General features: G+C 37.5%; 1 protein-coding gene across 4 annotated transcripts in view; it reads left to right on the top strand.

Annotated features, from left to right (window-relative positions):
* LOC150095684 (major vault protein-like) overlaps window positions 1-13,401 on the top strand; it is a 248,434-nt gene that overhangs the window by 179,256 nt on the left and 55,777 nt on the right. The window lies entirely within an intron of this gene.

The raw sequence follows: 13,401 nt of genomic DNA, 5'->3' as shown, positions 1-13,401 counted from the left end.
AGTTAACTAATTACAGGAAGTATCACTTATTCCAAACATTCAAAACATACTTCAACAGTGCATTCCACTTATCCACCATTCCACGTAAAAAAAACTACTCCTCACTTTCTTCTTCACTACATACAACTTCTAGAGATATCCTCTCATTCTTTCCTTCTTGCCACTCCATTGTGTGGATAATCTTTCTTATTAATCCTATAAAATCACCTTTGCAATTTAAACATTCCAATTATATCCCCCCCCCTCCCCCCACACACAGAATCTGGCACTTTACATTTCTTACCCACTCCCCATAATCAACAAATACTGATATTAGCAGTATAAAATAAATTTTATAAATGGGATTATGGATGTTCAGTTGAGGTAACCAAGAAAGTATACTAAATGTTTTATAGAGTATTTTAAATATTTTAATGTGTACTAGACATAACAATATTTTGAAAAAAATGGTTTAACACATATAAGGGAAATCAGAATTTATTAAAAACTTCTATATATACAATTAATTCTCTTTTTACGTGGCTTTTTTTTTACACAATTTTGAAATAATGGTTTAGAAAACAAAAGCAATTAAATTTTTACACAGTATATTTGGATTTAACATGGTTCAAATGCCGCTTATTTTTAAAATTTCTGTTTGAATTCAGTTCTGTTATAAAGAGTATTTCCATTATAATTATCATTTCCTAGAATGGTACATATGTACTTAAACTTGAATGTTGGGGAACCTCCACCTCGATGTTTTAAATATCAGGGTGGAGGTTCACTATGCTACGGAATGTAGACAACTGTGGCGAAAAAAAAAATCAATTTTTGTAATTACAATTCACTGAAGTTAAGCCAACAGATGGCCCGTTATATTCACTTGTGGTCGGTTCCTGGAAGCAGAAAGGTGCTATGCTGATTCCTCGAAGTTAAGTTGGTCCATTACTGAAGGCCTTCTTATGTGAAGCCGCTTGGAAGGAGTTAAGCTGTTTGCTAAACAATCATTTCTTGATTACAATTCGAAATGTTTACATGTCTTGTGTTTTGTTCATGAATAAACTGAATTTATGAAATAATAGAAGCTGTCCTTGAGAATCTCAATGAAAAAGAAAAAAGTGATGATGATAAAGAGATTCCACTCACTGCAGGATTAATTAAAGAAGGGTTTCAAATGGCTAGTAAATACTGTACAAGCTGAACAGTTTAAAAATGAACTGAAGTGAACGATATGAAGAATTATACAAAGTTCTAGTCAAAACAGGATCTCAATGATTAATTACAGAGTTTGTGATAAAAAAAAATCAACCTTCAGAATTATTGGAAATTAGCACTAATTTTGTTCCTTTTACTGAAGAAATCATTTTGGCATTGCAGTATGAACAGGACAGCCAAAGTGTTTCAAGTGATGGAAGTGATTTCATTCCAGTCTCACACAAAAGAATATGTCTACTTTCAGAAAGTGACGGTGAATAAAATTTAATTAATAACCATATGAGGGTATATTTGGGCCTTTTTGAATTTCTGTTTTATTAGTGACACACTATTTTCTTTAAGAAAGATACATATGTATATTTTAAATAATTATCAAAAATATTCCATTAAAATTAAATTGAGTTTTATTCAATGATTTTCATATGTTTTGTTTGAAAATAACTTATTGTTTGTATCAGGTTTTCACATATGGAACCATTCTTCTATTTTTTCATATGCACTGTACTCTCTTTTACATGTTTTTTTCTGGAACCAATCTACTGTGTAAATGGAGAATTGAGTCTATTTTGCTCACTCTAAAATGAACACCATTCAAGGGGGGGGGGGAGAGAGAGAGAGAGAGAGAGCAAAAGAATTGGTTACAACATTCAAAATATGAAAACAAGAATGAGTCGAATAACATAGCATATGTCCACATGCCTCAATCTCAGCTGAGTGAAGAGGAGAAAATGTTATTGAAGTTCCAGTTAACCAGGTATAGTTGTGTAATTCAAAATTAATTCTTCTTCTTCTTCTTCTGCAGCTTCTCCCACTTAAGTGGGAGTCACTGTTGATGATGAGTCTCCTCCACATCCTCCTGTCTTGGGATGTCACCACATCCAAGTTCTTCATCCTCAAGTCCTCTTCTACCAGCTCCCTCCATCTCTTCTTTGGCCACCCACGCCTCCTCCTTCCTTGCACATCCATCTGCATGACCCTTCTTCCCACATATTCGTCCTCCCTCCTCATCACATGACCAAATCATCGCAACCTTGCCTCCTGTATCTTCGCTCCTAAGTTCGTAACTTTCACTGTTCCCCTCACATAGTCATTTCTCAGACGATCCTTTCTGGTCACACTGCACATCCACCTAAGCATTCTCATCTCTGCTACTTCCATCCTGCTGATGTTATTTTTCCTCAGGGCCACAGTTTCTATAGCACACGTCATAGCTGGCCTCACTACTGTCCTATAGATTTTGCCTTTCAGATTGATCGGCACCCTCTTATCGCATAACACTCCAGCCATCTCCTTCCAGTTCCTCCAACCTACTTGTATCCTGCATCCCACTTCCATCTCAGCTCCTCCATCTTCTTTCACTGTTGAACCTAAGTATCTAAAGTCCCTCACCTTCCTGATGACATTTCCTTCCAGCTCCAGATCTCTGTCTCCTGGCCACTGCCCACTATGCAACACATACTCTGTCTTACTTCTGCTCAATCTCATATCTCTCTCTTCCATTTCTTTTCTCCATCTTTCCAGTTTAGTTCCCGCTTCTTCTCTTGAATCTGCACACAGCAAGATGTCATCTGCATTCAACATTGTCCAAGACGCATCTTCTCTCACCACCTCCATCATAATGTTAAACAGAAACGGACTTAATGCTGACCCTTGATGCAAGCCAACTGTTACTTGAAAACTTTCGTCTGTCCCAGACAGGTCCGAACACGTCTTCACATTTCTGTACATCTCCTGCACCAACCTGACATATTTCTCCGGTACCTTCATCTCCTTCAGATACCTCCAGACTTCTTGCCTTGGCACTCTATCATATGTTTTCTCCAGATCAATAAATGCCAGATGTAGCTCCTGTTGTTTCTCTCGAAACTTTTCCATCATCTGCCGTAACCCAAAGATAGCATCTATTGTCGATCTGCTGGGCATGAAGCCAAATTGTTCCTTTGCAATCTCCACCTCCTTCCTCAATCTTCCATCAAGAACCCTTTCTAGGATTTTCATTGTGTGGGACATCAACTTTATTCCTCTGTAATTTTTACAGTCTTGTGCATCCCCTTTACCCTTGTAGATGGGGACAAGAGTATGCTCCCTCCATTCCTCGGGTATATTTTCCTGTTGGCAAACTTTCACGAACAGGTCCCACAGCAGGTCAATTCCCTCTTCCCCCAGTGCCTTCCATGCCTCCACTGGAATCGTGTTGGGGCCCACCGATTTTCCATTCCTTATCCTCTTCATGGCCTCCATCACTTCCAGTCTACTGATGTTTTGCACCATCCCCTCAGAAGGCTGCCCATCTTCTCTGTGAGTCCTTGCATTTTCCTCATTCAAAAGTCCCTCAAAGTATATTCTCCATCTGTTTCTTATGTCCACATCACTCCATAATACTCTTCCTTCAGCGTCTTTGATCTGCCTCACATATAAGATGTCCTTTGCTGCTTTATTTCTACATTTTGCTAGTTGGTAAATTTTTCTCTGTCCTTCCTTTGTTTCTAATTGATCATACAGATCTTGATATGCCATGGCCTTCGCCTGTGCCACAACTCTCTTGGCTTCTTGCTTTCTCTCTGTCCTCTTCCACTCTTGACTCATCCCACTTCTGCTTTGCCTTCCTTTTAGCTGTCACTGCCACTTGTACATTATTATTCCACCACCAACCCTCCTTCTACTCTCTAATCTTTCCAGATGTCTCACCAAGCACCTCGATTGCACAGCTCAGGATTACTTTTGAATTATGTTTCCACCAATCTTGTACACTTTCCAGTCCATCCGAAATCCTCTCTAACACCCTCTCCCTAAAATGATTCCTCACACTCTCTTCATTCAAGCGAAACCACATTAATTGTCTTCATCCCATGGCTTCCAGATGTTCCTATCTTCGATCTTATTTAAAGTCTATGCACATCAGTCGGTGTTGCTGTGCCACTTGATCTGTTGGAATTACTTTACAATTTGTCACAACCTTAAGATGTTTTCTTCTAGTCAAAATGTAGTCAATTTGTGAACTGTTGTTACCACTCCTAGATGTTATCGAATTTTCTTCCCTCTTGTAGTAAAACAAGTTCACAATTGCCAGATCAAACGCTACTGCAAAGTCCACAGCCCTCTCACTCCTTCCTGGTTCATCATTCCCACTCCGTGGCCACCATGCACCCTTTCACAGTCTCTATTCTGTCTCCCTATGTGTTCGTTCAAGTCTCCGCCGACAATCACCATCTCGTTTTCTTCCAGTTCCCTCATTTCTTCATCTAACACATTCCAGAACTAATCTTTCTCCTCTGCTGTACAGCCAACTTGCAGGGCATATACACATAATACGATCCACTCTTCTCCAAGATCGTCGCATGATCCTGTCATTCCTTCTACCCACTTTTAATTAATTCAAAATTAATTTAAAAAAAAAAGAACAATTTATGGCGATTACTTCTCAAAAGGAGACAAGCATGCAGGTCTCTTCTATTAAGATTAGGACCATTATGAAGCAGGGTTTTGCAGAATTCAAAGAATAGACAGTTAAATTTAAATCTACTATGGTGCAAAATTTTTGTTTGGCAATGAACTCTGTGCCTAGTATTGATTACATGAAAAGCATTTCCTGAACCCTCTGTTCTGGGGTGTTATTGGATTCTGATCTTAGCAGAATGGCCAGTCTGTGCAAAGTAGCAAATTCTTTGCAGTCTGCTCTCTCACCCTGAAACAGAATTTCTTCAATTTTGGGATGGAATAAACACATTATACATATGACATTAAGTTCACTATTGAACTTGAATCTAACATCTTTCCTTTCTCGGATATCTTAACAATCCATACCTCTACAAGCAATATTGAATTTTCCATTTATAGGAAACCTTCCTTCACTTGCAGCTTCACATCATCAATCACAAAAGACAGGTATTATCAGAAGTCTTGTACACACAATTGTTCTTCAGATGCCCTTCTATTTGAAGAATTAAATAAGAATTGTGTTGTCATCCAATGGATATAAAAAAACTGCCATCCAGAAAATAATAATCATCTTTCAACCTGACTACAATCTGATGTTAAAAGGATTTTCATACCCTGCCTTAAAGAGACTTATGAACAGATATCAAGGATTCTCTGCAAATATAATCTCCACACTAATTTCAAATGAGCTCAGAAGTTATCTTCTTTCCTACAATCTACTAAGAATAAATTGCCATCTCTATCCTTACTTAATGTTTATCAAGTACCTTGTTCCTGTTGACTTTCCTGCTTTGGTCAGACTGACCATTCTGCTAAGATCAGAATCCAACAACACAGAAAATTCTATATCATACGGTGGTAGCAGGGTATTTTCTCTCAGAAACTCGAGTTTTTCATCCTGTGTACAGACAAATCAGCGTTCAGAACACATGCAATTTACAGACAAAATATACTGTTGTTGGTGATGATGGGCGATAGATGGCATTGATGGTAGCAGTGTTGTAGTTGGAGAATTAAGTAGTAGTGGAGAGGATGAGATGTATTTAGTGAAATAGAGTAGTGAACCCTCCCACAATGAGTCCGTGGACTCCCTGGAGGTGTTGCATAATAATAATAATACACAGAAAGATTTCCAAAATCAGAGGGTAGGTCCTGCTTCTCAAGCTATCAGCACTATGCATAGAGTTTTTTTTTTGATCAAACAAAGGTTTTACACTAGATTACATAAGAGAGTGGTCTGAAACGTTCTCAGCCCAACAATGAAAAAACGAATTTATAATTTCATTTTTGAATTATTTTTGAAACGTATTTTGAAAATTATTATTTTCAACATGATCTCCCTTAAGACTAATACATTCATTCCAGCAATGATCCAGCACCATTATCCTGTCTCTATTGTAGTTCTCAGTAAGATCTGCAAAATACTCCTCTACAGCTGCAATCACTTCTTGATTCGAAGAAAAATGGTGACCTGTGAGAAAGAGTTTTATTTTTGGGAAGAGACAGAAGGCAGAGGGAGCAAATCTGGGGAATAGGGTGGATGTTCCAACAATTCATAGTATAGATCCCTTAATTTTCCCATTGCCAAAACACTTTTTTTGGGCAGGTGCACTGTCCTGATGAAAGATGATTTTTTTCTTCTGCAAACCGGTCTTTTCTCATAATTTTTTTTGTCTAGTCTAGTTAAAAGATCAGAATAATATCCCCTGGTTATTGTTTAACCCTTTTCAAGATAATTAATAAACAAAATGCCTTTAGCATCCCCCAACCCACTAATGCCATGACCTTTCCTGCTGATGAAACCTACTTTGTCTTCTTTGGCTGAACACTGGTTTCATCCACTATTTTGACTGCTGTTTGGATTCTGGTGTATGGTGGTGAATGCAAGTCTCATCCATAGTAATAAATCGACGCAAAATGAGTTTTATTCTTGTTAAAACGTTCCAAGCACTGTTCAAAGATTTTCATGCGAGTGCGTTTTTGCTCTGCTGTGAGCAATCGCTGCACCCATCTTGTGCAAAGCTTTTTGATTTGTAATTCTTCATGCAAAATATATCCTACACGTTCTTTTGAAATGCCTATAGTCTCAGCAATTTCATGCACTTTGATTCGCCGGTCATCCAATACCATATCGTGCACTTGACCAATGATTTCTGGTGATGTTACACTTTTTGGATGTCCTTCACATGGATCATCTTCGAGGCTGGTAAGACCACGTTTAAACTCAGCAGTCCATTTCTTAATTGTCAAAAATGAAGGAGAAGAGTGCTCATAAACTTTTATGAATTTCGGATGAATTTCTTTTGCCGTTAAACCTTCTTTTACGAAGAATTTTATAACCACATGATACTCAATTTTATCCTTTTCAAGGGATACAGACAACACTTTTGCTTCAGCCAACTGTATAAAAACTAACTACTTGATAGAATGACTTGCAATTTCACATGATGCTTATGACAGATGTATCAACTTAGAAAAAAAAAATCTCTTGCTGATAGTGTTGCTATCCATGGTCAAGGCCGAGAACTTTTCAGACCACCCTTGTATAAATTTGAATGCCTATTCCTTGAAATATACTAAACCCTGCCAATTGTCCTAATCTTAATCTAATAAGACTGCATGCTTTTCTCCAAGTTTGGGGAAGTAATTGCCATAAATTGTTCATGTTTTTTTAAATTAATTTTCCATTACACAGCTATACTTGGTTCTCTGGAACTCTAATAGCATTTTCTTTTATTAACTCACCTGCGAGTATGCTTGTACTGTTTGACTCATGCTTATGTTCATATTGTAACCACTTCTTTTGCTCTCCCCTGAATGATGCTCATATTCATGAATGAAATATATGGGATAGCTTTTAATAAATTCTGATTTCTCTTTCATGTGTTAAACTGCTTTTTTCCCAAGTATTATTATGAAGCATATTTATTTTTAAACGTCGAGTCGCTTTGGACTCCTGGCGACTCCACAAACATATACTCTCCATTCCGATCTGTCCCTGACCATGTCTTTCAGAACCTTCAAGTGCACTCCAGTTGCTTCTTTAACCCCATCATCCCATCTAATTCTTGGTCTTCCTCTTCTCCTGCTTCCATCAACTTTAGCAAGCATCATCATCTTCACCAGACTGTCATTTGCTCACATAATATGTCCAAAGTATGACAATTTTTGCTTGATGATCATAGTTTCGAGGGAGCAATCTGGCTTTATTCTGTCTATCACTGATTTATTGGTTTTCTTTGCAGCCCATGGTATTCTTAGTGTCTCAAACCCATAATTCAAATGCATCTATCTTCCTTCTTTCACGTCTTTCTCAGAGTCCAACTTTCACGTCCATACGGTACCACAGAGAATACCATTGCTTTCACGAATCTGATTTTAGTTGCGACGCTAATATCTTTATCTTTATTATGAAGCATACTAAATAACTATTGCCAACTTAGGATAATATTTGGAAGTCTGAAACACTAATGAATATTCAGGTCACTTTGTTGGTTCTTTAAATTATAGTTGACTCTTACTATGGCCAACTTTTGAGTTGGGAACACAGGAAAAGTTTTAGTAATTTACTATAGTGAATTTCCTTTAAAATAGTATTTACTTGTAGAGATTGGGTTGGAACTTTAATAGTTGGTCTTAGTTGAGTGAGTTTGTTATAATGGTGTTAGCTATAAGAAGAGTCAGCTGTATATGAGTTAATCAAAAATCAGCAAGATGAAATCTGTAAAAAAGCCAAAATGCTCTCATTACTGGAACAAGAGCATATCAACAAGTCAGACTTTGAAAGGGCCAAATGTTGCAAACTCACCTCTTGCCCAAATGGTCTCTTGCCAAGGCTTTAGGTGCAACTTCTGGTCACCTAAAGATAATGCCAACTTACTGGCATCACTTTTCTCTTCTAATTCCTGCATAGGAAACCGAGGCAAAGTTCCCTCCACTCTACCAAGAGCAGCTTCCTTCATGTCGTCCATAGTCTTCCAGTGAAAAGAAATCCAAAGAATCTTAAATAATCTGGACACAAACAAGGCATCTGGTCCTGATTGTATCGAACCTATTTAGCTAAAAGAGTGTGCCCCAGAACTAACACCTATCCTGTATCTCTTCAACCTATCCTGTTCCACTGGCATCTACCCTACAACTTGGAAATAGGTCCACATCCAAAGAAAGGTGATAAAAGTCAACCAACGAACTACCATCCAATTGCACTCAACAACCAACTCTTGAACCACCTAGAGGCATACCAACTAATCAGTGATCAGCAGTATTGATTCTGTTGCTTACGATCTACAGCTGATCTCACTTTTACCACCCACCTATGGACTCAGGCCATAGAGAAATTTGGAGAAACTCATAATTGCCCTTGACATTTCAAAGGCATTTGATCAGGTTTGACACAGGGGCCTACTTAACAAACTGCTATCCTATGGTCTGCCTTTCTCACTCTGAAACTTGATTGCCAACTTTCTCACCGATCGCTCACTACGTGCGTTTACACTTGGATAGTTTACTCTCCTTAGTTCCCCACCAATGCAGAAGTATCCCAGGGTTCTGTTCTTTCACCCACTCTCTTCCTTTTGTTTATAAATGACCTGCTCTCTCAGTCTTCCAATCCTATCCATAGCTTTCCTGATGACAGTACATTCCATTCCTCTTTTTCATTCAACAAACCTTGTAGTGCTCAAGTATTAAAATCCTCAAGGTCTATTGAGATCTCCTAGCTATTTCCCAGTGGGGCAAGGACAACCTTGTAAACTTCAATGCCACTAAAACTCAGTTCCTTTCTGATTTCTTGCAAGAAAGAGCAAGAAATCAGAAAATCCCCCTTTTACCTTCAGTAATACCGAGATATCCAAAAGATCAGATTTCTCATCTTGGACTGGCCTGGACCTCTGATCTTTCCTAACATAACTATATTTCAGCTATAGTTTCTGCAGCCACCAAAAAACTTGGTGTACTTTTTAGGCACAAAAAACCATCACACTTTCATAGCTGCTACTCTATACAAAGTCCAAATCTGCCCAGCCATGGAATATTGCTCCCATATTTGGGGATGAACCAAAATTCTATGATTGCTTGATTCTATCCAGATGAGAGCAGTCTGGCTAATTAACGATCCCCATCTCTCACAGACATTCAGTTTCTGCCTTGTGTCTCTTCTACAGATACTTTCATGGATGGTGCTCTGCTGAATTGACCACTCTTTCATTCCATCTACTTCATTCCTTTGAAACAGTCTCCCCCCACTCTGCCTTCTCCAAAGATTACAACCCTAAGTTTTTCAAGCAAAATGTGAACAGATTCCTCCTTTTTTCTATTCCTTTTGCCCACACATGGCACTAATGTGCTGTAGGTCATGTAGCCTTTCATGTGTGGACCAGATATGTACACACACACACACACACACACACACACAAATATATATATATATATATATATATATATAAAACATATATATAATATTAAAAAAAATATGGTTCCACCATTTCTATCTCTGCTGAAAGCTACTTTTCAAATGCAGTTTTCATTGGAAGTTTTTCCACTTGGTTATACTATAAATTAAAGATACCAAGAAATTATATACTTGGTTTAATCCTTTATCCAAATGTAAGCAAACAAGTTTGCACTTCAACTATTTTCAGGACTGGGGCAACTCGTATAAAGAAGCTAAGACTTCACTTCACTTATTATCCCATAATTGTTTGCTTACACTTGGATAATGGATTAAACCAAGTATATAATTTCTTGGTATCTTTAATGTATAGTATAACCAAATGGAAAAAACTTCCAATGACTTTCTCTAATCCAAAGTATTTTAATAATAAGTTGTGATACCTTTTGGCTACTCGTATATGAAAATATGACTTCTGCATTACTTCAGCTGTAGTATCATCTCTGAGTCTGGCTCCCACCGATGAGACTTCAATAAAGGTTGAAACCGGTTTGCGTAGTGACCTTTCTCATAGCATTATACATGTTCACAAGGACATGTGCTTTGCATTATGGGATACTAAGGCAAGTGAAGTCTTAGCTTCTTTATACGAGTTGCCCCAGTCCTGAAAATAGTTCAGGTGCAAACTTGTTTGCTTACATTTGGATAAAGGATTAAACCAAGTATATAATTTCTTTTTATCTTTAATTTATAGAATGCAGTTTTCAGTATCCCTGAAAGTGTCATCACTTTTGCAATTAATTTTATCAACGTAATAGTGTGATAGCGAGCTGTTATATTTGGGCAAAAATTACAGCATAGTCAGTTTTTGTGCTCAGAAATATTGCTTTGTTGAAATTTTCATTTGTCTGTGTTTGGTCTGACACATACCATAAACTTATTCTGCTTTGTTAATCTCTTCTTACTGTTATAAATTGTTGAAATTGGAGAGATTGAACATTACTTTTGGTAGGTTCTTGTCAATCTTAAAAATGTTGGAACCACCAAGATTGTTGCATAGTTTATTGTGTCATCACTTATGGGAGAAAGGAGAGGATCCTATGAGGGAAATTACAAAAATATGTGCTAATTAGGCAGATAGAAGGGTGTGAGGTTTTAAATTCCAGCACAATTATTGATAAAGGATCACATGAGCTGACTTGGCAGGTAGTGATGTATGGAAGTGGTGGAATGGATAGCAGTGATGGTGTGCAAACAGAGCGGTGGTAATATGTATGAAACAGAAGGGGGGGGAGTGCATAAAAATGATAGACAGCAGAAATCTCATGACATAAATGTGCTGCATAATGGAAAACCATTTAGTGTGTATCATGAAAGCTAAGAATAGAGATGAAATAGAAAAAAAAGGGGGGGGGGGAGAAGTAGTATGACAATGGATATGATAACATATGATTTTATAATTAGTGAAAAATGCAGCAAAGATTCAGTATATGACTGAGGCTATATGCTGGTAGGTAGAACAAATGGAAGATATTATTGTATTAGTCAGCCCTTTGATCTTATATAGAAAAATAGCATAGTTTTGTTAAAGGTGTGTACTTGAGACATTGTTTAACTTTATATTAATGATATGGAGGTTAGCTTTACTTGTAGTTGACAGGTATAGAGGCTATTCATATAGTATTTAGGTTTCTAAGCCTAGCACGTGTGTTAGTCTGGATAATAATATACAACTGTAAAGTTAGAAGAAGTGATAAGGGACATTTCCGATGCAAAATCCTTGCAGGCTGAACTTAACTAACTGGTTCGTGGGACAAATGGCAGTGCATGTCAGTTCAATTATTGCTAAGTGCAAAAGAGATTAGTGAAAGTAGAGACACTTGGGATTATTGTGGACAGAGTGTGCATGCATATCATCACTAAGGTGATTAAATCATGATATTAGATAGCTGCAGTGTTGAGGAGAACTGAACACTAGCTTATAGGAAGTTATTGAATACTATGTTTAGACCTTGATTCAGAAGAGATGAGGTGATAATTAAACACAACCAGCAGAGGGTAACCAAGATGATATCTGGCCTATGGAATTGTGCACATCAAAGGATAGACTGTGGAAATATCATCTTCAAAATTTTGAATAATAGCCTAAAGAAAGGAGATGTGGTATAAACATATATAAATTAGTAAGGGACTCTTACAATATAGATGGGTGAAATTTTACATCTTGTGGTAGGTGTGTGTGTGTGTTGGGGGGGGGGCTGTGGAGAGAACGTCACATCTGGAAAATGAGTAAGGGTGTGGTTAGGAAGCATGTAAGGTCCATGTTATTCTCACAGAATTTAGTGAGTTTGTAGAATGGGCTATCAGTGGACATTGTAAATGCATTTTTGAATGTTTTCATTGAAAATTATGATAGATATGTCGGTTGTGTGAGCTAGAAGAGACCCTTCCTCGATGAGTCATTGATTCCGTGGAGAAGCTCACATAATTATGTTGCAAATGCTGTAGGCTAGTTTGGATTTCAGTTACTGAAACACAAAAGTTTTTTGTCACTGAACAGTGTGATTTATTGGAGAAACATTCTTGTTGCTTTCTGATCAAAACTCTGTGCTTATGATATTCTACACAATTGGTCAATATGAACTTGCTCATTGCAACTCTGCTTTTAATATGTTCAGGCATATCCTTGTCATACCACACATTAGGGTCCAGACCACCATTGTATATCCAATTTCTTCATATATCAAATAATATTTGTATGCGATTCACCATGAGTAGATTTGCTTGAATAATAAATAACTAGGTTTTAACTTGGATATGTTTTTTTATTTATACTAGCTGCATTTCTCCAACACGCTTTGCTATCTATATAGGTAACATCACCTTAAGGAGGTTGCTTAACAGGTAAAAAGCATAATATCTATAAATTGAAAATACCAGAATGATAGTTTAATCATGAGTATCTCAAGACCATGGGATCACTCTTGCCAAAAAAAAACGGTGTTGACTACCTTCGTTATCAACAGATCCTCTGATGCCATCACCAAGCCTGACACTCTAAAACCCTAAATTCCCTCCATTTCATTTGTTTCAAGTATTTATCTCATAGTGATAAATGTGATATTTCCTTCTTCTGTTCTGTGTACCTGTTACTGATGTACATACACGTCTTCTCTTGAACCCCTCTCCAAGCTGTAGCAGCAACCAATTGTATATTTTGTCCTGTTGCCTTCTATTCCGGGGTGCTTAAGGGTCAAAGCTGTATAACTGAGAAGAGACCTCCACATAGCCTTCAAAGGAATGCGGAGAACCGACCAGGGCTTCTGACCTGATGTTCAGTCCTCATTTTCTCGTGGTGCACCCTGTTAGGTATCTAC

This window comes from Typopeltis vanoorti, chromosome 20, assembly GCF_054136105.1.
Source record: "Typopeltis vanoorti isolate ZY-2024b chromosome 20, IOZ_Tvanoo_1.0, whole genome shotgun sequence".
In the NCBI taxonomy this organism is placed as follows: Eukaryota; Metazoa; Arthropoda; class Arachnida; order Uropygi; family Thelyphonidae; genus Typopeltis; species Typopeltis vanoorti.
This window is presented reverse-complemented; position numbering and strand designations above follow the sequence as displayed.